Source organism: Cupressus sempervirens, chromosome 11 (assembly GCF_028749045.1).
Source record: "Cupressus sempervirens isolate cs-2001-9-10 chromosome 11, ASM2874904v1, whole genome shotgun sequence".
NCBI lineage: Eukaryota > Viridiplantae > Streptophyta > Pinopsida > Cupressales > Cupressaceae > Cupressus > Cupressus sempervirens.
The window spans coordinates 448,132,969-448,160,098 of record NC_143128.1 but is presented as its reverse complement, the minus strand read 5'-3'; positions in this window follow the sequence as shown (position 1 = coordinate 448,160,098).

Sequence of the window (27,130 nt, the reverse complement as noted above, 5' to 3'; positions counted from 1 at the left end):
TATTTAATTAAAAAGGAGCAAGATCTTTTAATTAAATAAGAGACTTATAATAAACTAGTCAAGCCATAGATTATAATTGAATAAATAGATTTGATCAAGAAAAGTGATTTATGATCTAGCATTGGAATAATTTAAAAGGGAAAATGGGGTCTTATAATTTACTAGACCATTTTTGGGTGATTACATTTACCCCTTTTTGAATAATGTGAGATCAATTATGGAACACATTACGTCAAAGAATGAAGAATACAAGTAGGCAGTAGTAGATAGAGAGATCTTATTCCAAAGACTAAAATGTAGAGCGAGATAGCAACTCTTGAATACTCAGCTAGATAGTAGTAGTAGTGAACACTAGGAAAAAGATACGATATGAAAACTCAATAAAGTTACCAAAATCAAGCAAAGAAGATAGATCAAAAGAAAATGGAAAGGTCAAGCATATGCTCCTAAGAAATAGATAGTCATAGAAAAGCAATTTGTAGTATTGATAGAATATTCTTGCCCCTTCGGGATTGAACTTAACATGAGATAGAGCAGATTTAGAAATGAGAAAAATATGATTGAAGATGGATATGAAGTAAGGTCCATGATGAAAGATAAGAATTTAAGACCAAAGAGTGACCATCAAATCATGAATATATGCCTTAGACTGACTAAGTTTGACCAAGAAAGATAAAGCATCTAAATTAGGTCAAAGCAAGAATAAAGTTGAATAAAATGGAATGGAATGAAATAGAAGAGCAAAAGAGAGAAGAAATGATGAAGATGTTGAGACTTGATGAATGCCCCAACAAGATTTAAAGATTAATCCTTAGAAAGTTAGCTAACTGCATAGAAGGAGGAAGAAATTTTAAAACATAATTTTGACTATAAAAATGAATTTTTATTTAAATCCCAAAAATGGATCCAGAACATCAAAATTATGTAAGAGGTTCAAAAGGGAAAATAAATTTGATGATAAGATTAACCCTTTTGATGACAAGATAGCAAAGAGGCGAGCAAAATCCAAGAGCAGATGACAAGATATGATTGAGAAGAAGTAAGAGAAGATGAACATAGTTTGCAAACATGTTCATGAAAAATGAAGAAGACTCTCTCAACATTCAAAATGAAAAGCTAAGCTAAAATCAAAGCTAGTAAGCAAAGGTGCAATTGCAAGTGTTATATAGATAGGTCCTAGTTTTTATCATCAAGCCTTATTAGGGACATCAAAATATCATATAATCATCACTAGCATAACTATGAGGATATGAATATGATTTGTATCAGATAGATATATAGAAATCCAACCTATGCATCAAAGACATAGAGATCAAGATGACTATGTAGTTATATTCCTTAGGTTTAGATATAGAAAGATTACACATGTATCAAAGCATAAGTGTCAAGGTAACCCTCGAGTGTAGTCTTGCAAAAATAGATAAGGATGATATGTTGTAGATCAAAAATTTCAAGCAGGACAAGCATGAATTCTCATAACACTTTAGATCAAAAAGGTATACCCACAAGCAAAATTCAAGTAAAAACATGCCCCATGACCCCAGTCTTCTAGTCCCTAACATCCCTGAGAGACTATTAGGGAGGGAACACGCAACAAAGAAATTATCATAAACAACACACAAAGATAATAAAGTCAATCAAATCCTAGCAAGTTTAATGTTCAAGTGTGTTTGTGTGTGTGTGTGTAAGTCACATGACCATCTCTTTAGGACTCAATTCTACCAATGAAAAGTATCGTGAAATCCTAAACTATAGCTAAAGTATCTAATTAAGAAACACTCGATGTCTAGAGGAAGTTTTAAAAAATATTGTTGAGTGACATGCCAAAGAAATAACAATGCAATAAGGAGACCTTGATAAGCTAAAGACTACCTATGCCTCTTAGACCTAGATTAGAATCAAATTCAAACTAGGAATACCAAATGAACATATGAAGTGAAATGGATTAAGCTTAGAGTGCAAAGACATTTATAGACATAAGTACAAGGGTCTCAAGTAGTGCATGTTTCTAGATTTTTACCATTTGGCAAAGATTTTTTAGAACTTTTTATGATTTTTTTATTTTTGAGATATTTGATATTTTTGGTGGTACATCAAAGCATATATTTCTAGGTTTTCACTAAAAAGATCATTTTTTCAAGGCATTTTATGCTTTTTAGGAATTTTTCTCAAAGATCATATATAATTTTTTTTGGATTTTTTGAATGACTTGGAGATTACTTGCTCAAAAGTAAGATCATATCAATCTGTCCCAATGTCTAGCAAGGTTTAGGACATGATTGAGTATAAATTTGGTGGATAAGTAGAGATGATAAGAAAGGAGTATGAACAAAGTGAAATTGATCTTCAAGGACATACTCCTTAAGAGTACCCAAGCTAGGGAAAGCATAAATTAGTCATATGAAGTACATTTTGGACAAGCAAAGAAAGCCATAAAAGGATATAGGATGTAGGATAAGTAGTTAAAGCTAATAAGAGAGATATCATATAGGATAAGTTGTGGAATCCAATATACAGGATAGCATATAGGATAAGCAGTGATAAGCAATACGAAAGATAATGTGTAGGATAAGAAGTGGAAGATAATAAGAGAGATAACATTATTAGAAATATAAGAGGAGTAACTAAGAGGGGAGGGATGATCAATTACCACAAAAATAAATTCCATATCCCTTAGATGTTAATACAAATCAAAATCAAACTCTGTTGAAACTGAAAATACTATTGTAACTCGATGCACTGAATCACTCGGCAAACACTAAGAATTGTTGTAACTTGGTAAGCACTAAAATATTACTTCTTTAGATATTTAATGTGATTAACCATAATTAACTTAGTTGTAGAAATATAAATAAAATAACATAAACTCATATGACACCAAGATTTAACATGGAAACCCAATTTGGGAAAAACCACCAATTGCAACTTGTTACTATTTTGCACTCTTCTAAAGTGAGCCCTTCTAGGAGCCAGCCTTGTTAAAGCTTACAAAACACATTGTTAGGTGTGATCCTATTAAAATATTTAATCACCCTATTAGGAGTGTCCTTGTTAGAGGTATTAGACACTTCAATCTAGAAATGCCACCTTGTTAGAGGATTTGCCAAATAGTTGTTAAGCTAACTCTGTTAAGAGATTTGATACACTACTATAATTATTAGAAAGAAGCAATGATACAACCTGACTATTGATGCAATTGTATTTCTAATTTCAAATCTTTGTTCTAGCTTGAATACTTGATCCTCCTTGATCATATAAAGCTTTGTAGCTTGGTCAACTTAGGATATTCTTTTATCCTTCCAATTCACTTCCTTGGTTTATCTTTTTAATCCCATACTTCTCATACTCAAGCCCACAAGTTGACTTTATACTTATATCTTTTGCCTAGTCAAGTCATCTTGAATACACTTTAAAATATTCAATATTCATCCCTTAAGTTGGCTAGACTTAACAAATAAACTTATCAAACTAAATATACTTATTCAATAAAATCCTTCATTAGCCAACCCATCTCGGTCAACACGAACTCTGAAAAAACTTTCTTCATACTTTCTTTGTTAACCATGTGAACTTAGTTAACATTGCATCTTAAACTAAATTTCTTTGGTAATCGAGTGAGTTCATTTAACACTAGTTCCATGACAACTTCTCTTTGGTGCCCGAGTGAACTCAATAGACATTGTCTTCCTGGTAAACTTCCTTTGGTGCCTGAGTGAACTTGATACATACTCTCTCTAAACTTGGTTTATTTTGGAATGCTTTGTAGACACTAGAAACTATCTTCATTGATTGAGTGAGCTCTAAAGACACTGATTGGTAAAGACTTGACATTTTGTGTAACATCAAAGACAATATACAATTGAACAATTGTTTTCAACAATCTCCATTTTTGGCATTGATGGCAACACAACATGTCATAGAGAAAAATAAAAGTAAGGATAATATCCTTTTTTTCATTATGACTCTTATCCATGAGAAATCCATGTATCAGTGTGAACTCCCTCTAACATCAATCTCTGATTGTTGTGACTGCAATATCAAACTCAAGTTCATTCTGTTAGAAACAATAGTCTACCAAGATAACTGAGAGGGGGGTTATCCAAAAATTAAAACATTTTTCTTCTTTAAAAAAACTTAAACATTTAACCAAAGTAAACAAAAACCATAATAAGATGCATATAGATAATTACACCAGATATATTAACTAGGGAAATCCTTGATCAAAGGGAAAACCCTAGTGTAAATGATGTCCACAAGATGATGTACTAATATAAATGTTCCTTGTTAGAGGATGGACATTTTTAGGAGTCTATTACAACATTTAGTACATATGATTCCTTGTTAGGAGACTTTGAATCCTTGTTAGGAGATTCCAACCATGTTAAGAGCTGTGCCAAACCTATTAGGAGTTGTAGTACAATGTATACATGATGAGACCATTGCCCAAACATGTAATTTCAACTCCAAGAAGAGCTCACTACTCAAACATCCAATTTATAGTTATGTTCTTCTTTCCTCTTTTTTTTAACTAAACCAATCATTGTCAAACCTTGTAGACCAGGTTATGAACCTTGGATCCAAATATAAAACGTAGGAGCACTCAAAAAAAACCTCAACAATGAAGTTTCCTTCACTTATACTCTACTCTACTCAACTTCACATTATACACTTGTACTACTTCCAAAATTAATTTTTTATTTCATACTCAAAAAAGGAAAATGTCCTTCCTTTATACCGAGTCTATAATATAATTTCCTAAGTTAGTTGTTAGACCTTCTCAATTAATCATTATAGGACCACATTAAGAACATGTTACACTTAGTGCTAACATTAATCTTCTACCTTGCAACTTAAATATCTTTTCGTACATGTAATATTTTTATGAGAGAACTTAGCCATGTCATCATCAATATGTCTTCTTCACATCCTCAACCTCAATCCTCATAATAACAACTTTTCTAAGAGATATAACAAGTTTAGCAGAACATGCCTCTGTAAACTCTATCTCAAAATAGACATCACCAAAACTCACATAACTTCTTATATACTTATCATTTCTTCTTCTGACATTAACTGCATATACCAAATACTCAGAAGTATCTCCTATAACCTTATATAGTTAGAATACTCAACTAGTTTTTTGTATCAACTTGTTCTTTCTATTGTTCTTCTATCAGATACTATAAAAGACTACTATGTTGACATCAATGACAAACTTAGTCATGAATGTAACATATCATCATAGTAGCATATCTACAATACTTCCCCATAGGAATATCATTAGCATTCATGCTTCCAAAAATCTCCCAACACATTCTCCGTCTTTGATATCTCTAACATATATAATAATCTCTTATAAGTGATATAAAAATCTTCCTCTATCAAACATAAAATTTCTCTAATGTATGGCATATGATAGAACTCTCCCTCTTTGACATATTATGCCAAAGATAGTATTCAGTAAGCTTTCATGTACCTGATGTACTAATTCATATGCAATCTTCTCTTTATAATACTCTATCAACTTGATTGATCTTCAACATACTTGGTTGATGTGTCACTAAAATTGATTAGAAAGCTTTAGATAGGGGAATGACCCCTATCTCACCTCTTTGATACAAAAATGCATCCTTAGGTAGTGGCTTGGTGAATATTTCTTCAATTTGTTCTTTTGTATTCACATATTCCAATCTTACTTCCTTATCTTGCACTAATTCTCTTAAGAAGTGATACTTAATTTTGATGTGATTAGTTTTGGTATGCATCACAAGATTCTTGGAAATGTTAATTGCACTAGTGTTATCATAGAAAACAACAACTGGATCATTGATATCTTCCTTCATACCTATCAATAGTTGTTTGAACCAAACAATATTTGAATAATTGACTGTTGGAGCAACATACTTTGCTTCTACTATTTACTAAAAGATATAGTTTTTCTTCTTACTTGTCCAAGATACTAGCCTCTTTCTAAGAAAGAATGCTTCACCACTAGTGTTCTTCCTATCATCAATGCTTCCTACCCAATCAGCATTAGTGAATGCTTTCAATTCAAAGTTGCCTCCTTTCTTATACCAAAAACCATAGTCTTCAGTACCCTTTAGATACCTTATCATTCTTTTGATTGTCATCATATATTTTTTCTTTTGGATTAGTAGAGAATCTTGCCACCATTCCAATTGCTAATGCTATATCAGGTCTTGTATGCACCACATACTAAAGTTTTCTGATCATTGATTTGTATGTAATCTGATCTGCTTCTTTTGAATCATCATCTTTGGAAAGCTTATGTCTAGTAGACATAGGTGTTCCAACTGGTCTAGAGTCCTCCATTCCAAATTTCTTTACTATCTCCTTGATGTATTTTGATTGAGTAATGTAGATGCTATCCTTCTTTTTTTGAATCTATAAGTCAAGAAAGAATTTGATCTCTCCAAACATTGACATCTCAAATTCCTTACTCATTTCCTCATAAAAATATTTTCATAAATCATAATTTCCTATAAATAAGGTATCATCTACAAATATTTCTACCAACACAATCTTCTTATCTGGTCCTTTTTTATGTATAGGTTTTTGTTATCATTAGTTCTTTGAAAACCAATCTTTATGAGATACTTGTGTAATCACTCAGATGAAGCATTCAATTTTTGTTTGAAACCATACAAAGTTTTCTGTAGTTTGCAAACTATGTCCCTTTTACTAGGATCAATGAAACCTTCAGGTTTCTCTATGTAGACTTCTTCTTCTAAGATTCCATTTAGGAATGTTGATTTCACATCCATCTGGTGCACTTTGAATCTTTTGTGTGTTGCATATACAACGAGTGTTCTAACACCTTCAAGTCATGAAATAGGAGAAAAATTTTCTCCATATTCAATACCTTCCTCATGAGCATAGCCCTTTCAAACTAGCATTTCATTATTTCTTGAAGCTTTTCTATTCTCATCTAACTTATTTTTGAATACCCATTTTATGCCAATTACATTCTTATCCTTAGGTCTAGGAACTAGAGTCTGAGTCTTATTCCTTTCAATTTGATCAATTTCTTCATTCATAAATTCAATCCAACTTTCATTCTCTAATGCATCTTTTATAGATCTAGGTTCAAATTCAGTAAGAAAACATGTGTCTTCTAACTTGTTCCTTGTCATTGTACCAATAGACTAATCTCCAATGATTTTCTTAGGTGCATGATTCCTTTTGACATATCTAGCAAGTCTAGGCTCCAACTTTCTAAAATCACTAGGTTCACCATGATCTTCTATGTCATGCTCAGGTCCCACTATCTATGACTCGAGTCCATCAGACTGTAACTTCATTTCCTTTTGTTGAAACTCGGGTCCTTCTGATGACTCGGGTCCTTCTGATAACTTGGGTTGCACTTGCTATAACTCAAGTTGAACTAAAGATTTTGGGGACTCAGGTGGTGAAGGTTGTTGATTTCCACTTGCTTGAACATTAGGAATAGAATCAAGCTCATAGTAAACATAGTTTGTGCAGTCTTTAGGTTCCTTACTACTTTTTCTTCACTCTTTTACGTAAACTCATCAATCTTCACATGTACACTTTCTATAACTTAATGAGTAGATAAATTCAGACATTTATCTACTTTACTCTTATTATAATATCCTATAAATATTCTTTCATCACTTTTCACATCAATTTTTCCTTTTCTAGACTCCTTTAGAATATAACATTTACTCCCAAATACTTTGAAGTAACACACATTAGGTTTATATCCATACCATAATTCAAAAGGTGTTTGATTTGAATCCTTCATCAATTTAACTTAGTTCAAGGTATGAACTATAGTGTTGATTTCTTCCTTCTAGTATTTGATAGCAACATTCTTTTATATCATAAGGGTCCTTGCACAATCATTGATTGATCTATTCCTTCTTTTAGCAATGCCACTCTATTGAGATGTGCTAATGGAGACACTTGTCTTTTAATTCCTCTCTCATTGCTGAATTCATTAAATTCATTAGAAATTAATTCTCCTCCTCTATCTAACCTTAAACATTTTGATTTCTTTCCTGTTTCTTTCTTTACTCTAGCCAAATACCATTTGAACTTTTGATAAGCTTTTGATTTTTCCTTTAGATACATAACAGTCATCATTCTATAATAATCATCAACAAATAATAAAAAGTTCATATCGCATGTGTAGCTTTCTATATCAATAGGTTCACAAAGGTTTATATGTACCAGCTCTAGCACTTCTTCATAGTGATAGTTTTTTCTTTTAAAAGTTGTCTTTCCCATCTTGCCAATTTGACAACTCTTGCAAATGCCCATGACAAGTTTCTTCAGGCTTGGAATGCCTCTAACCCTTTTGTTCATGCTTATGTTTATCAATTTATCAAAATTCATATGACATAACCTCTTATGCCATTACCAACTTTCTTCTACTTGAGCAATGAAACATTAACTTCCATTAAGATCTAGGTAGAATAGGTTACCTTTTGTTTGCTTTCCAGTCCCAACCAGTCCCAACTAGATTACCTTTTCCATCTAGTAGATTGGCCTTTTGATTCATGAATTCTACCTTGAATCCAATGTTGTTTAATTGAGACACACTAAGTAAATTATGCTTCAATCCTTCAACCTAATAAATATTATCACATTTGAGATCATTGGTTAGTGCAACACAACCTTTACCTTCCATATAACATGGTTCATTATTGCCAAATCTAACACTTCCACCATCATAGTTTACTAAGTTCTAAAATTTAGATTTATCACCATTCATATGGTGAGAATAACCACTATCAATAATCCATGTATCATTCTTACTGATATGTGAGATAAGTGTCATCTTATCATTTTCATCATCTGATTCATCCTTAACAGCAATGTAGACCATTTCATCTTCTTCTTCACTACTTTTAGAATCTTTAGCAATGTAACAATATTTCTTACCTTTTTACTTGTAGTCCTTGTAGCTTTTGAAGTCCTTCTTTTCCTTGTACTTTTCTTTTTTCTTTTCTTTTTTGCCTTATCTATTTGGACACCTTGTAGCAATGTGACCAACTTCTTCACAAGAAAAGCATATCAAAGGAATTTTACCCTTGTACTTCTTTCAAGTAATGCTTCAATTACTTCAAGATCTTCATCAAAACCATCTTAATCTACACTATCAAATTTCCTTTTAGATTTTGCATCTTTCTTCTTGAGTGGTAGCTTAGCTTGAAATGTAGACTCAAGGTTGCTAGTGTTAGGAACATAATTTTCATAGTTATCTAACTCAAATATTGTCAACCTTCCCACTACTACATCCAATGTTATATCATTCTTGGGATTACATCTCATCTCTTGAATTGTTGACACTCTAATTGTATATAGGAATAATTGTTCTAAGAACCTTTCTTACCACTATCTCATTTTCAATCTTTCCTCCTGAGGCTCTGATTGCACACATATTGACTTTTATTCTTTCACTATATTTTGCAATATTCTCGTCTTCTCTCATCTTCATTTGATCAAAACAACCTTTGAGACTTTCTTTCATGGCTCTTCTTACATTATCATCTCCTCCATATATGTCCTTTATCTTGATACACATCTCATGAGTAATACAATAGTCTTTGACTTCATCAAATTCAATATAGCTAAAAGTAAAAGCAATATCAATCATCATATTGTTATGATTTTTTTCTATAATTTTTTCAACACTCATGGTTCTAGTAGGCACCACATACTTTGCATCTAGGTAATTTATGACTAAGTCTCCAATGGTTTCCAAATGCAACCTCATGAGTTCCTTTCATGCCTTGATGTTATCTTTGTTCAACTTACGAATCTCCCTTCTATAAGACATCCTAATCTTTAGCTTAGGTCCTTGAAACCCTTTCTACAAGCACCAAAATCTATGATAAAAATTGTTTGAAATATAAGAGGAGTAACTAAGAGGGGAGGGATGAATCAGTTACCACAAAAATAAATCCCATATCCCTTAGATGTCAATACAAATCAAAACCAAACTCTGTTGAAATTGAAAATGTTGTTGTAACTTGATTAGCACTGAATCACTTGGAAAGCACCAAGAATTACTAAAACTTAGTAAGAACTAAAATATTACTTCTTTAGATGTTTAATGTGATTAACCTTGATTAACTTAGTTGCATAAATAGAAATAAAATAACATGAACACATATGACACTAGGATTTAACATGGAAACTCAATTTGGAAAAAACCACCAATTGCAATTAGTTACTATTTTTCACTCTTTTGAAGTGAGCCCTATTAGGAGCCAACCTTGTTAAAGGATTTAATCACCCTATTAGGAGTGACCTTGTTAGAGGTCTTTAGACACTTCAATTTAGAAATGCCACCTTGTTAGAGGATTTAGCAAATAGTTGTTAACTTTGTTGAGAGATTTGATACACTACTACAATTATTAGAGATTAACAAGGATATGACCTAATTGTTGATGTAACTATATTGCTGATTTTAGATCTTTATTCTAGCTTGAATACTTGATCCTCCTTGATCACATAAAACTTTACAGCTGAGTCAACTCAAGATACTTTTCTATCCTTCCAATTCACTTCCTTGGTTTATCTTTTCAATCTCATGCTTCTCATATTAAGTCCCACAATTTAATCTTATACTTATATTTTTTGCCTAGTCAAGTTGGCTTGAATACACTTACAAATATTCAATATTCATCCCTTAAGTTGGCTAGACTTAAAAAATAAATTCATCAAACTAAATATACTTATTCAATAAAATCCTTCATTAGCCAACACAACTCAGTAAATACTAACTCAAAAGATAATTTTCTTAGACTTCCTTTGTTAACCACATAAACTCAGTTAATACTACATCTTGAATTCAAATCCTTTGGTAACTAAGTGATCTCTCTTAACACTAGTTTCATACCAACTTCTCTTTGGTGCCTAAGTGAACTCGATAGATATTGTCTTCCTGCAAACTTTCTTTGTTGCTTGAGTGAAATTGGCACATACTGTCTCTAAACTTGGTTTACTCTAGAATGCTCAAAAAATATTGAAATTTTTCTTCATCACCCAAGTGAGTTTGGTAGACACTGACTGGTAAAGACTTGAAATTTTGTGTAAAATTAATGACAATATACAATTGAACAATTATTTTCAACAAGCATATGGGATAAGAAATGGAAGCCAATAAGAAAGACAACATGAAATCATGTAATCCAAAAGAGTAGACATGTCAAGAGGCCTAAGAACCATGTTTTTATTTATTGTGGTCAAGACCAAGGGGTTAACTAGATAGGATAGCTATGGGATAGACAAATAAGAATGAAGCTAGATATGAAGACTATGAATGAATGAGAAAGCACAATAGGGAAGCTAATGAATAAAATAGTCAATACACAAGTATAGCTCAACATCATCAAGATCAAAGAGGAAAGATGAAACAAATGGACTATGGAAGAATTATGCATGACACCTATTTCTTAGGTTTTCATCATAGTACTTATTCAAGGCACCACAAGAAGTGGTTTTTGTATGTCTAAAATGTGAGCATACTTCTATGAGTCATTATATCCAAGATTGCTCAAGAATTAAGTATCGAATGGTGGCTCATAGCTCTCTATTCATGGAGTGTAAGGACTTGTAATGAAGGCCCTCAATTTGACCTAGTTTGTGCCCATACAAGTACATCATAAAGTGAGAGATTCAAATATCCAATATGTATGCAAATGGAGATGAAAGCTAATCTATATGATAACAATGCAAAATAATGCAAGATCTAATCTATCAATGCAAGATCTAATCTATGAAAGAAAATATGGATCTAAGATAATATGAAAATGCAAGGATGGATCATGATTATGGAAGCCATGAATGCATGAGAGAAGAAGACAAGAAGATAGAAGTTCTCCACAAAAAGCTTTAATTCTCAAACTCTTTCAAAAATTGCTCTCCAAACCTACAGCATAACAATAGCAGTGAGTGTGTGTATGTAAAATGAGGAGAGGGCTCTCCCTTATAAAGAAGATTGGATGATCAAGATTAACAGGAAAAAAGATTTAATCAAGGGTGAAGAAAGAATGATACATGTGAAATAAAGATCCACCAATGAAAAAATAGGAAAAGAATTAAAAGGAATCCCACTTAGAAATATGTGCATTTAAGTGTAGATAAATTTTTAATTTTTATTTATTTTATTCCTTCTTTAAGTGGGGATTTATTTATTTAAAAGGGAGTAATTTTTTTTAATTAAATAGGAATTATTTAATTAAATTAAAAGAGGGGTTTTCTCTTAATTAATTAAATGTGGATGAATTATTTAGTTAAAAAAGAGATTTCATTTTAATTAAATGGGGACTTATTTTATTTAATTAAAAGGTTTTAAGAATAAACCACAGACAAAAATAACAATTACATGCAAATATAACCAATATCAAAAAATATTAGATCACATAGAAAAGAACACAACACGCCAAGATTTGACGTGGTTCACCCAATCCCTGGGCTATGTCCACCAAACATCAAGTCTAATATTATTACAATCCAGTGATTACAACTTAATTACTATTTGTATTCCCTTACAACTCAATACCACCACAAGAATTAATTTTAGCATCACAACTATAAAAAAATCCCTAACTTTAAGCTTGTTTATACAAGTATTTTTACTGCTTTAGGGTTATAACTAATATTTACATGTAGGCCCAAAATCTTGATAAAATAGGGTCCAAAAAAAATTTTCAAGGCAATGCCCCAAGCCCCAAAGAATTTATGAAGTATGTACAGTACTTTCCTGATCAGTCACCACAATCTAACAATCTCCCACTTGTGGACTGATTAGGCTCCACACCAAACAATAATCTCCCACTTGGAGACTGATCCTATAGCTATGCCACTACTCCATGAGGCTCCCACTAGATCAAACCACCCTAGACTTTGTTGTTATTTTATTCATGTTCAGTCTAGAAGAACAACCAAAGCTGAAGAGGAGTTCAGCTTCTCCCTTGTTACTACCTTTGTAAACATATCTCTTGGATTTTCATCTGTATGTATCTTGTCTAGCTTTAACTATCTATCCTCCAAAAATGATTGTATGAAATGGTACCACAACTAGATGTGTTTGGTATTCGAATACAAAGTTGAATTCTTTGCAAGATAAATGGCACTCTTACTATCTATAAACAAATAATTATCCTTCTGAGGGTGTCCTAATTCTTCCAAGAAGAATTGAAGCCATATCATCTCCTTGGTTGTCGTTGCAGTAGCAACATACTCTACCTCTATAGTGGATAAAACAGTAACCTTCTATAACCTAGAAACCTAGCTTACAGCTACCCCACCAATAGTAAAGACATAACCTATAGTACTTCACTTGGTATTAATATCCCCTACCAAATCTCAGTCAACATAGCCCTGTAAAGTAGTAGTAGAGCCCCCAAAGTGTAAACACTTATTGAATGTTCCTCTCAAATATCTAAGAATCCATTTGACTACATTCCAATGCTCAATTCTTGGATGACTTGTATACCTGCTAACAACTCCCATTGCATGTGCAATATCTAGCCTAGTACATACCATAGCATACATCAAGCTTCCTACAACTAAAGCATAGGGTGCCTTGGACATCTTATCCTCCTCTTCTTGTGTCTTGGGACACATCTCCTTAGTCAACTTCAAATGACTAGGTAAAGGTGTGTTGATAGTTTTAGCATTCTCCATAGAGAAACATTGCAACACCTCAACATAATCAGCTTGAGATAGCATCAATTTTCTATTCGTCCTATCTCTACAAATCTTCATACTAAGGATTTTTTATGATGCCCCCAAATCCTTCATAGCAAATGCATGTGCTAACTGGCATTTTAGCCCCTTAATATGATCCATGTTAGACCCAGCTACAAGCATATCATCAACATATAAACATAAAATAATGTAACTATCATCATCCAACCTCTTAAAATAAACACAATGATTTGAATGATACATATTGTAGCCATACTCATGCATAAAACTGTCAAATTTTAGATATCATTACCGAGGTGCTTACTTCAAGTCATATAAACTTTTCTTCAATTTGCACACTAAGTTCTCCTTACCTTTGACTATAAATCCCTATGGTTGAGCCATATATATCTCTTCATCCAAATCACCATAAAGGAAGGTTGTTTTAACATCAAGCTAATTTGAATGCAAATCTTTAGTAGCCACAATACTTAAAATAGTAAGGATAGAAGTCATCTTAACAACAAGAGAAAATATTTCATCAAAATCAATGCCCTTTTTCTTTGCAAATCCTTTTACAACTAACCAAGCTTTAAATCTTATCTTACCTCCATCCTCTTCTTTTAACCTATAAATCCACTTATTCTATAAAACTCTATTACCTACAGGCAACTTGCATAAATCTCATGTCTTATTGTTTAGCAAAGATTCCATTTCATCTTTCATTGTAGACTCCCACTAAATCTTAATATCCACCTACACAGCTTCATCATAACATTTGGTTTCACCAGCATCAATAAGAACAATTGAATACAAAGAGGGAGAAAATATTTTTGGAGGTCTAATTTTCCTTGTTAACCATCTAACATTCGCTGGTGTGTGTGGTATTTGTTTTTTTGGTTGTTATACATCATGAGGAATGGTTGGAACATAATCTTTTGGAGTATTATCTAGCACTACATAATCATCTTCTTTCTTCTCATGTTGCTGCAACAGATCTTTGTACAACACTTTCTCATTGAATATGACATCCCTGCTTCTTACAATTTTATGATTTTAAAAATACTAAAGCCTATAACCAAATTTATTAATGCCATATCCACCAAATACACATTTCTTTAACTTAGCCTCTAGCTTGGCTCTATTTTCAGAATCTATGTGAGAAAATGCTTCACAACCGAAGGTTTTGAGAAAAGAATAACTCACCTTCTTACTAGTCCATGCTTGCTCTAGAATACCACAACCCAAAGGATTAGAGGGACCTCTATTAATCAAATATATAGCATTATTGATAGCCTCTACCCATATGTGTAAGAGCAACCTAGCATGCAACCTCATGCTCCTTACACATTCCATTATAGTCCTATTCATCCATTCAGCCACTCCATTTTCCTATGGAGTCTTTGGAATAGTTTTCTATCTATGAATACCATTATTGGAGCAATAATATTCAAATTCATGACTGCAATACTCACCACCATTATCAAATCTAAGACATTTTAATTTCTTACCAGTCTCATTTTCAACCAAGCATTTTCATTTCTTAAAAGTTTGAAATACATCAGATTTCTGTCTAAGAAAATAAACCCATACTTTTCTAGTTGCATCATCAATAAATGTAACATAATAATGAGATCCACCAAGGGAAGATACCTAAGTTAGTCCCCATACATCGGTATTCACAAGCTCTAATTTCTCTTTTTTGTTTTCATTCCTAGTCTTCACAAAACTCACTCTTATTTGTTTTCCATGCACACAACTTTCACATAAATCCATATTAACACATTTTAAACCTAGTAAAACATTCTTTGAATGAAGTACTTTCATACCTTTCTCACTCATGTGTCTAAGTCTATTGTTCCATAGTGTGGTATCAGAATTTACAACAATTATTTGTTCTCCCTGCTCAACTGCAGCACCTATTCTTGAACATTCATTTTTCTCTGAAAAAATTAAAGTAGAAGGAACAATATGACTTGTACAAAGATATAAGATGCCTACTTTCACACCTTTTTCTACTACAAGAGAATATTTTGAAACCTTCCAATTTTTATCATTAAAAGTAACTACACAACCCTCATCACCAAGTTTCCTTGCTGAAATTAAATTCCTACTCAGTCGTGGAACATGTCTTACCTCATGTAGTAGTCAATGGTTTCCATTCTCCAACTCAATCTTAACTTTTCCCTTTCCATCAATCTAACAGGGTTCATTATCCCCCAAATAAACAAGTCTAAAATCTCCTTAGACATAATCAATGAACTAACCTCTATGAGGTGTAACATGAAATGAAGCACTAGAATCTAAAACCTATGAATCATCAACACTTTCTAAAGATAGAAGCAAAGCATCCTCTTCAGATTTTTTACTTACCACATTTGCCTCCTTGTCTCCATCTAGTTTATCTCCTTCATTTTTCTTTCAATTTTAACAATCTTTCTTTTTATGCCCTAGTTTTCACACAACACCAGTAGTCATTCAGTTCTCAATTGAGACCTCCTCCCTTTTGACTTTCCTCTTGATTTCCCATGATTTTCAAAATTACTTCCTCTCTTAGTTGTTCTACCTCGACTTTGTGCATTCAAATTACTTTCTAATGTAGATCCACCTGAGATTTTCCTATGAGTTTCCTCACTCAAAATAACATCGATCACATTATTATATTTTAGGGTACTAGATCCACAAATAGAATTACTCGCAACCATTACCAAGCCATTCCAGCTTTTAGGAAAAGAACACAAAATCAAGAGAGCCCTAATTTATTCATCAAAATTGATACCCACAGAAGATAATTGAATAGTAATAGTATTAAACTCATTTAAATGATCTATAATAGATCCATCTTCTACCATTTTCATATTAAATAAACGCTTCATGATAAATATCTTATTTGAAGCAGAGGGCTTTTCATACAATGTTGCTAGGGTTTGCATCAACTCTTTTGTCATCTTTGCTTTTATATTAAATGCCATTGATGGTGCAAGGCATAATCAAATGCTTCCAAGTGTCTTTTTATCCAAAAGATCCCATTTATCATTTGACATAGATCCTTGATCTTGGTTTTTTCTTCCAACGACTTCCATAAATCCTTCTGATAAAGATAGTCTTCCATTTACATCTTCCATAATTGGAAGTTCTACCCATTAAACCTATCAACCCTCAGCTTACCCTTGTCTGCCATCGCTTCCACTCAACCATGAGACTCCCACTCAATCATGAGACTTTCCTGCAGAAGATAACTAAAAAAAAAACTCGCTTTGATACCACTTGTTAGGAATAAACCACAATAGAAATAGGAATTACATGCAAATATAACCAATATCAAAAAATAATAGATCACATAAAAAAGAACACAAGACACTAGGATTTAACATGGTTCACCCAATCCCTGGGCTATGTCCACCAAATAGCAAGTCTGATATTATTATGATCTAGTGATTATAACCTGATTACAATCTGTAATCCCTTACAGCTCAATACCACAGCAAGAACCAATTTTTGCATTACAACTATAAAACAATCCCTAACCCTAAGATCTTTTATGCAAGTATTTTTATTGTTTTAGGGTTATAATTAATAATTACATGTCAGCCCAAAATCTTGATAAAATAGGGCCCAAAAAAAATTAGGGTGATGCCTTGAGCCCCAAAGAATTTATGAAGTATGTACAATACTTTCCTTATCAGTCACCACAATCTAACGAAATGGAGATTTTATTTTAATTGAATAAGACTTAGGATAAAATGATCAACCTTAGAAAATATCAAAATAATCGAATTTGATCAAGGAAACTAATTTGAATTGATTTAATAAAATATTGCAAACCATTTATTCAAAAAATTGATAAATTGAATAATGGGGTGTTGGTGTAAATAAGTATTTACTTATTACACTTACTTAAGTTTACTTAGGTTAATGCATTATTTAATTATTTTGCATTATTTTATTATTATTTTAGGTGAGACACTTAGGAGTTTGTGAACTCTCATTGAGTTATGCAACTCTAATTATGCACATGGTGTCTACAACATAGGAGTATGCATCATTCACTGAGTTGTCATATTGACAACACAGTTATCCTCACTCCTTATTTAGCACATATTGTCTACACCACTGATTTGCATGCTACACCATTGTAGGCTTATCCTCATATCATCGCACTTAATCTTGTGCTCAATGGAGGATAACCCATATCTGGTGGATATGTGCCTAGTTGTATGACATATCATGATGCTGACTTCTATGCATTCTAGAAGCTCTCCTAAGGCCTTTATATTCAAGCACTCCTAGTGTACTCTCAACCAGTTATTGAATGAATATCTTCATTATGATCATACTCTGTCTATTTTGGTCTACTGTGTGCTTGTGTTGAGTTCTTTAGTTCTTGGGTGAATTTTGGCCTAAGCCAAATTCTTACATGGGGGCCCATAGTCTAGGTGACCATTTTAGGGTGCATACAGTTTTCATCATAGGACAAATTTATTTATCTTTACTTTTGTTACCCAGGTGCCACAAGAAGTGGTTTTCACCAAGGCACAAATCTTTTTCTTTTGTGTTTTTTTTCTATTTTTCCTTCTTTTTGGATTTTTAGAAATAGGTCAAGTTTTTTCAAGTTAGATAGTTCTCCTATAGGAAAGATAAGTCATGATAATCCAAGACCATAGATAAGTATGCTCAAATATGTTGATAGGCTAAAGAAAGAGATATGGTAGTAGGATAAGTATATGGAGGATAAGAGTGCATGCCTAGGAAGGAAAGAAGTAGCATGAATAGTAGGTAGGTGTAGGCTTGAAATGTTGGTATAAGTGTAGGTAAAAAGGTGAGAATGATTGGCATTGACACAGATCTTGAAGAGTTGTGAAATGATGGAGAAAACATGGAGGAAATATCTTGAGATTTTGGTATATGAGGTAGTAGAATAATCTTGGAGTAAGATGGAATGGAAGGCTTTGAAATATTTTGAGGAAGATGTTCACAAGAAGATGGAGTGGAAGCCTTTGGGAGCTTGAATGTCAACTTTGATTTTTCTTCAAGATTCAAGTCTTTCAAGAGAGGCTTGGGAATCCATATAGCTTTATATTTTCCTTTGGATACTTTAGAACATATTTCTTCAATAGTGGATTTAGGACCCCATGTTAACTTTAATTTAAATTTTTGAATAGTGGATCTTTGTGGTCTCTTGAATATTTTTTCTTTCTTATCATTCACATATCGATTAGATGAGACATAAATGTCTTCGTTTGTAAATGGATTCTTGTTTTTTTTCTTAAGTTGATCAGCCAAATTGCTTCCAAAATACATGGGACTTATGGATGGATAAGAGTGATATGACTAGTTCAGATGGATAGGTGGATAAAAAAATTTCAAGGATGAGTGTCTCTATTGATTTTGAGGTATGATATGAGAGATGGGAGTTTATGACATAGAAGTAAATGTAGGAGATGAAGGAACATAAGGTTCCAATATGAAAGGAAGGTTTGAAGGATTTACCTTTGATGGATATGGACCAAGGATATACTTAAGAGATGCAAAGGGATAATGGATAGGAATATCATCATCTTTAGAGTGATAAATTTGACCAAGGTCATCAATAGAGTCATGAGTAGCTTTGATAGGAGAAACATCTTTGATAGGATCATTTGAAGCTTGAGTAGAGTTTTGAAGTGGATATGGAGAAGTAGAACAAGAGGGGATACTTTGATCTTGAAAAATTTCTTGGGATAGCATAGGCATAGAACTTTTCTCATGGTTTTTAGTAAGCTCAATGGAAATAGTGGAAGTCGTATGATCATAATACTTAGGAGGTGAGTAAGATAGAGGATATAGGGGGGAATCTTGAAGGATATGAAATAGTGATTGATCTTGATCTTTATTTATAGCTTTATCTTTTTAGAGTCCTCTTTACATGGAGCCTCTTCTAAGGACAAGGGAGTATGTGGGGTTTTCATAGTAGGCTCCTAAAGAGGGAAGGGGGATAATTTGAAGTACGCATAGTAAGCATCACATCACATAAAGTTTAGTGATCTTTAGTCTTAGTAGCATGGAAAATGTTTGCAACCAAGTGAAGATTAGCTTAAATTTCTTTCAAAGGCAGCCCTTGAGGGTATGCATAGTCAATTTGTAAATTATTAGGTTATTTCTTTGATGGAGGCATTGATGTAGGAGCATCCTTGGGTGGTTAGCAATCTTGCATGTTGGGGTATTCTTGCTTTGGAGTTGGAGGACTCGATTAGTGAATAGGATGTACTTGATCAATTCTGAGTTGTTCATGGTTGTTGTGTTAACTAAGTGACTTGGTTAATGAAAGTGTTTGGTGATGCTTGGGGCACTTGGCAGATAATGCAAGATCAGTTTGCATTGGAAGCTCGATAGTAGTGTTACCCAAGTTTCTCACTTAGTAAAAGGACTTGGTCCGTGAAGGAGGAACTCAATGTAGATTGTGGCTCAGTTTGCACTAGGATTGGTAATAGTGTTTCCCAAGTTGGCTCATTCAATGATGGAGCTTGGTTGTTCTTGTTAGAATGTTGATGCCCGGTGGTGGTTTATGACACTCAATTTGGTCTTGGTCTCTATGGTGCCCGAGTTGTCCGTGAACTAACTTTTCACATTTGATTTTTGTATAGGTATTTAATTTATGTTGTAGCTAACTTGTGGCTTGCATGAGAATTAAATGTAAGGGTTTATTTTAATTTGTAATGGGCTAGGCTGAATTGTGGCTTATTTGGGTATAAGTAGGGGTGTCTTGTGGAGTCTTAAGGTAGATTGTAGATTAGGAGATAGTCGTCCATCTTAGAGAAGAGGATGAAGTTAGGAGCCAACTAGCTAGGATTATCATGGAGTTAGATCTTGAGGGATCTTTCACAACTTTTTTTTATTTTATTTTGTATTTGGACCTAACTCGGAAGGCCTTATAGCTAGGCACATTACATGTAAACATTTGTTTTATGAATAAAGAGTTGCATTTATTATAAGATTGTGTACCTTGTTGGTGTATTTCGTATATGTAGTTATTTGTAGGGATCCAATTTACCTCCAATAGGAGTACCCTCATATTCTCATTGCATTATGTGGTATCAAAGCTCAGTTGTTCCTAAGTGCATAGACCAAGTGTCAAAGTTGAGGCAATTTGCACCATGACTTGGGTGAAGGTTGGAAGTCAAGGTTGATCTTATGGAGTTGATTGATCTTCTAGATTTGTGGATTTATTTCCTTGGGTTTACAAATGATCTTGGAAGATGCCTCCAAGAAGATTGGACCCTAGGGAAATTGATAATTTTAGTGATGTTGTGGAAGAAAGGCTCTCATAGAAGATTAAAGCAGAATTTAGATCTAAGATGGCATTAATCAAGAGTGACATAATTGTTGAGATCATAAGTTCTATAAGTGGTGTACCTTAGCATGTGGGTACTAAAGATTCTTATGAGGACGCTTTTGAATACTTTGAAGTTGTTGGATTGAGTGGTGAGGATAGAACTAGTCTTGTAGAGAGACCTATGGTAAATGGGGTTGGTCAATTTTCTAGGCTTGGATCTCAGTTGAAGTTAAAGCATAAGATGGAGGTTTTTGATTTCTCAAGTACTTTGAATCCTCAAAACTTAATAGATTGGATTGGTGAATTGGAAAACTACTTTGAGCTTGAGGATATTGAGAATCTTCTCAGAGTAAGGTTGGCACAAACTAAATTGAAATGACATGTTGCTCTTTGGTGGAAAGAACTACAAAGAGACAAAGAGGAGAAAGGTGAAATTAAGATCACTAGATGGAGGTTGATGATAAATAAGCTGAAAGAAAATTCCATTCCTACTAATTTTGAACTTTACTTTTTCAAGAGGTTGCAAAATTTGAAATAGAAAGATATGACTATGAAATATTATACTAAGGCATTCTACAAGTTCACTATTCAGTCTGTACATATAGAATTGTCAAAGGAGAAGGTAGCTCAATACATTAATGGTTTGACATTCAATATCCAAGATGAGGTTGGTGTGTTGAATATTTATTTAGTTGAGGATTCTTAGTAGTATTCACTGAAGGTAGAAGATAAGTTAAAGAGGAAAATTCAAGGTAATTCTAGAGGGAAAACAAAGCAGGATAGCTTGGAAAAAGCTAAATTGAGTGCAAAACATGAACCAAAACCTGTTGATTAGAAGAGAAGGATAGATAGAGGTGAGTTTAAGGGTACTTTCTAAAGATGTGGTGAAGTAGGACACAAATCTTATGAATTTCCTAAGTCTGGTGATAAAAGAACTATTTTTGTGAATGAGTTTGAAGACCATGATAATCAACCTAAGAAAGTAGAGAGTTTTCTAGCTTGGCGAGTACTAATTGGTTAGAGGATAATAGAATCTTGTTAAAGGACTAGTTTGTTCATGACTTTTTGTAAGTCTAGTGGTAAAGTTTGTAATGTGATTGTGGATGGTGGTAGTATTGATAATCTTATTGTTGAGGAGATGGTTGAGAATACTAGTTTGAAGAGAATGAGATATCCTTATCCATATAGGATTGGTTGGTTACAAGGTGAGCATGATTTGGAAGTAAGGGAGTAATGCCTTGTTGATTTCCAGATTGGGTAGTATAAGGATCAAATGTTTTGTGATATTGTGGACATGAACAATTGTTATTTGTTGCTTGGTAGACCTTGGCAATATGATTGCAAGGTTGTGCATGATTATATCAAGAATGTGTTTACTATTGTAGAAGGTGGTAGGAAGCATTTCATGATTCCTTTGTAGAGTAAAGATCTTGGTAGAAGGAACCTAAGTATTGGAAAGTGATTTGAGTTGAACAATTTTGAGAGATATAGAGATCAGTGTGGAAGGTAGACTAGTAGAACACTGAGGATAGATGTGAAGAAGTAGAAGAAGATCAAGGGAAAGATTTAAAAGTTGAGGACTTGGAGGATATGTATGTGAATAACTAATTTGGGATTTATGTGTTGAATCCCAAAAGATGTTCTTCCAACTATTAAAAACATCTTTTTGAACCTAGGGTGTCAAATGTAGGAGAATCCTTGAATGTTGGGATATTATGGCTTTGGAGTTGGAGGACTCAGTCATTGAAGAGGTGGTACTCAGTTGATTTTTATTTGTTCATGGTTGCTATGTTAATTGATTGACTCAATTAATGAAGGTGTTTGGTGATGCTTGGGGAACTCGACAGATAATGTAAGCTCAATTTACACTAGGAGCTCGAGAGTAGTGTTTCCCAAGTTGCTCATTTAGTGAAGGGACTTGTTCCATGAAGGAGGAACTCAACATATATTATGGCTTGGTTTGCACTAGGAACTCAGAATTAGTGTTGCTCAAGTTGGCTTGGTCGATGATAGAGCTCATTTGTGCATGGTGGAATGTTGATGCTCAATGGTGGTTTCTGACACTTAGTTTGGTCTTGGTCTTTGTGGTGCCTAATTTTTCTAAGATGAATTTTGAAATTTAATTTTTGTATAGGTATTTAATTTGTATTTTAGTTGATGTGTGGCTTGCATGAGCATTTAATGTAAGGTTTTATTTTAATTTTTAATGGGTTAGGCTGACTTTTGGCTAAGTTGGGTATAAGTAGGGGTGTCTTGTGGAGTCTTGAGGCAATTTCTAGATTAGAAGATAGTCATTTAGCTTGGAGAAGAGGATGACGTGTAGGAGAAAAATTTGAAGGGCTAGTAGTTGAGGCTTGGTAAACCAAGAGATTGCTTGGTGGGCTTGTGAGCACAAGTTAAAATTTCCATGGGGTTTTGTACTAGAGTGTGGATATGGACTAGTTGGGATCAGTGTGGAGTTCAATCTTGAGAGATCTTGTAGAACTAATTTGTAATTTTTATTTTTATTTAGCCTTAACTTGAAAGACCTTATAATCAGGCACATTACATGTAAATAGCCATTTTATGAATAAAGAGTTACATTTGGTATTAGATAATGTATCTCATCTTTGTTTTTCCTCTATGTGGTTATTTGTTGAGATCCGATTTACCTCTAGTAGAGGTACCCTCAAATTCTCACTGCACTAGGTGATATCAGAGCTCAGTTGTTCATGAGTGTGTAGACTGAACACCAAAGTTGAGGTAGTTTGCACTAGGACTTGGGTGAAGGCTAGAAGTGAAGGTTGATCTTGTGGAGTTGATTGATCTTTTGGATTTGTGGATTTATTCCCTTGGGTTTGCAAAAGATATTGGAATATTCCTCCAAGAATATTGGACCCTGGGGCAATTGATGGTCATAGTGATGTTGTGGAAGAAAGGCTCTTAGCTAAGATTAAATCAAAATTCAAATCTAAGATGGCATTGATGAAGAATGACATGATTGCTAAGATCATAAGTGTTATAGGTGGTGTACCTTAGCATGTGGGTACAAAATATGGTTATGAGGAAGTTGTTGAAGACTTTGAAGTTGTTGGATCGAGCGGTGAGGACAAAATTGATTGTTTGGAGAAACCTATGGAAAATTGGGTTGGTCAGTTTGTTAGGCCTAGATCTCAGTTGAAGTTGAAACATATGATGGAGGTTTCTAATTTCTTAGGTATTTTGAATCTTCAAGATCTCATTGATTGGATTGGTGAATTGGAAGACTACTTTGAGCTTGAGGATATTGAGGATTCACTCAGAGTAAGGTTAGCACAAACCAAGGAAAGGACATGTTTCTCTTTGGTGGAAAGAGCTGCAAAGAGATAGAGAGAAGGAAGGTGAAACAAAGATCACTAGATGGAGCTTTATGGTAACTAAGTTGAAGGCTAAGTTCATTTCTACCAATTATGAACAAGTTGACTATTCGATCTCAACATAGAGAATTGTCAAAGGAGAAGGTAGCTCAGTACATTAATGGTTTGATATTCAATATCCAAGATGAGTTTGGCATGTTGAACATTGATTTGGTTGAGGATGCTTATCAGTATTCCATGAAGGTAGAAGATAATTTGAAGAGGAAAATTCAAGGTAATTTGAAAGGGAAAAAGAAGTAGGATAGCTCAACAAAAGCTAAATCGAGTGTAGAAGAAGAACTAAAACCTATTGATCAGAGGAGAAGGATAGGTAGAGGTGAGTTTAAGGGTAATTTCTAAATATGTGGTAAAGTAAGACACTAATATTATGAATATCCTAAGGCTGGTGATAGAATAACTATTATTTTGAATGAGGTTAAATACCATGACAATCAACCTAAGAAAGGAGGGAGTTTTCTAGCTTGGCGAGTACTAATTGGTTAGAGGATAATGGAATCTTGTCATATGACTAGTTTATTCAAGACTTGTTGTAAGTCTAGTGGTAAAGTCTACAATATGATTGAAGATGGTGGTAGTATTGATAACCTTGTTGTTGAGGAGGTGGTTCATAAACTTGGTTTGAAGAGAATGAGACATCCTTCTCCTTACAGGATTGGTTGGTTGCAAGATGAGCATGACTTGGAAATAAGGGAGCAGTGCCTTGTTGATTTCCAGATTGGGCAGTATAAGGATCAAGTGTTGTGTGATATTGTGGACATGAATAGTTATCATTTGTTTCTTGGTAGACCTTGGTAGTATGATTGCAAGGTTGTGCATGATTGTGCCAAGAATGTGTTTACTATTGTGAAAGGTGGCAAGAAGCATTATCTAATTCCTTTGCAGAATGAAGAGCTTGATAGGAGGAACCTGAGTAATGGAAGTTGAGTTCAGTTGAAGGATTCTCATAGAGATAGAGATAAATGTGGAAGGTAGACCTGTGGAACACTGAGGATGGATTTGAAGAAGAAGAAGAAGATCAAGCAAATGAGGATGGATTTGAAGAAGAAGAAGAAGATCAAGCAAAAGAGTGTACAAATTGAGGACTTGGAGGATATGTATGTGAAGAACCAATTTGGAATTTATGTGTTGAATCGCATAAGATGTTCTTCCAACTATTAAGGACATATTTTTTAATGTGGCATGTCTGATGTAGGAGCATTTATTTTGCTAGTAGTCCTTCATGATGGGGTATTCTGGCTTTAGAGTTGGAGGACTCGATCAGTGAAGAAATGGTACTCAATCAATTTAGAGTTTTTCATTTTTGTTGTGTTAACTGAGTGACTTGGTTAATGAAGTTGTTTGGTAATTCTTGGGGTAGTCGACAGATAATATAATTGTGGTTTGCACTAGGAGCTCAAGAGTATTGTAACCAGAGTTGTGTAGTTAGTAAAGGGACTTAGTCTATGAAGGAGGAACTTGGTGAATATTGTGGGTTAGTTTTCTCAGTTGATGATGGAGCTTAGTTGTGCTTGGTGGAATGTTGATGCTCTGTGGTGGTTTCTGACACTCAGTTTGATCTTGGTCTCTATGGTGCCCAAGTTATCTATGAGTTGGCTTATGGCATTTAGTTTGTGTTGAAATTAACTTGTGGCTTACATGAGAATTTAATGTAAGGGTTTATTTTAATTTTTAGTGGGATAGGCCAACTTGTGGCTTAGTTGGGTATAAGCAGGGATATCTTGTGGAGTCTTAAAGAGGCTTGTAGATTAGGAGATAGTCATCTAGGTTGGAGAAGAGGATGAAGTATAGGAGAAAACTTTGTAGGGTTAGTAGTTGAGGCTTGTTAAACTAGGGAATTTCTTGGTGGGCTTGCAAGCATAAGTTGAGAATTCCTTGGGTTTTCTACTAGAGTGTGGATTTGGACTAGTTGGGATGATTGTGGAGTTAGATCTTGAGGGATCTTGTAGATCTATTTTGTAATTTCTTTTTGTACTTGGCCCTAACTCAGAAGGCCTAATAGTCAGGCACATTATATGTAAACAATTATTTTTTATGAAAAAAGAGTTGCATTTTGTATCAGACTATGTATCTTTTTGTTGTGTTTTTGTTATGTGGTTATTTGCAGGGATCTAGTTTATCTCAAGCAGGTGTACCCTCAAATTCTCGCTAAATCAGACATGTTGGAAAGCTTTGAATTTTTGGGAGATGCATAAGTGTTGGAAGAAGTGGATATATCAAGGAAACCATTACTAGATATAGGTTCATCAACATGATTGTGATCAAGATAAGTATCCTCATTACATGAGTCATTAGGGGTTCCCATAGTGAGTACCAAAAAATGTGGGTACAAAAATGTGTCACATTTTTATAATCCCTTATTCTTGGCAATACCCATGAAAGAGAGCATCTCAAGAGGTGGCTTATAGCTCTCTCTCTATGACATACAAAGGCTATGAGATGGTGGCTCTAAAATGAATCAAGCAATGCATCCCTTGCAAGGTGCACCATAGAATGAGAGATGCAAAGAGTAGAGGCAAGAGTGCCAATATCCAAGAATCTAAAATAAAATGCAATTCAAATGCAAGATATTCTCAATGAAACACAAGCTAACAAAGAGAGCTACAAATCCTACAAATTAAGTTATGTGATCTAAGCTAGAGCATAAAAGAAAGCTAAGAAAAGAATTCCATAACACAAATAGAATGAGAGATAAGCTAAAAATAAAAGAGTGCAAGAATTCTTCAAGTCCTTAAAAGCTCCA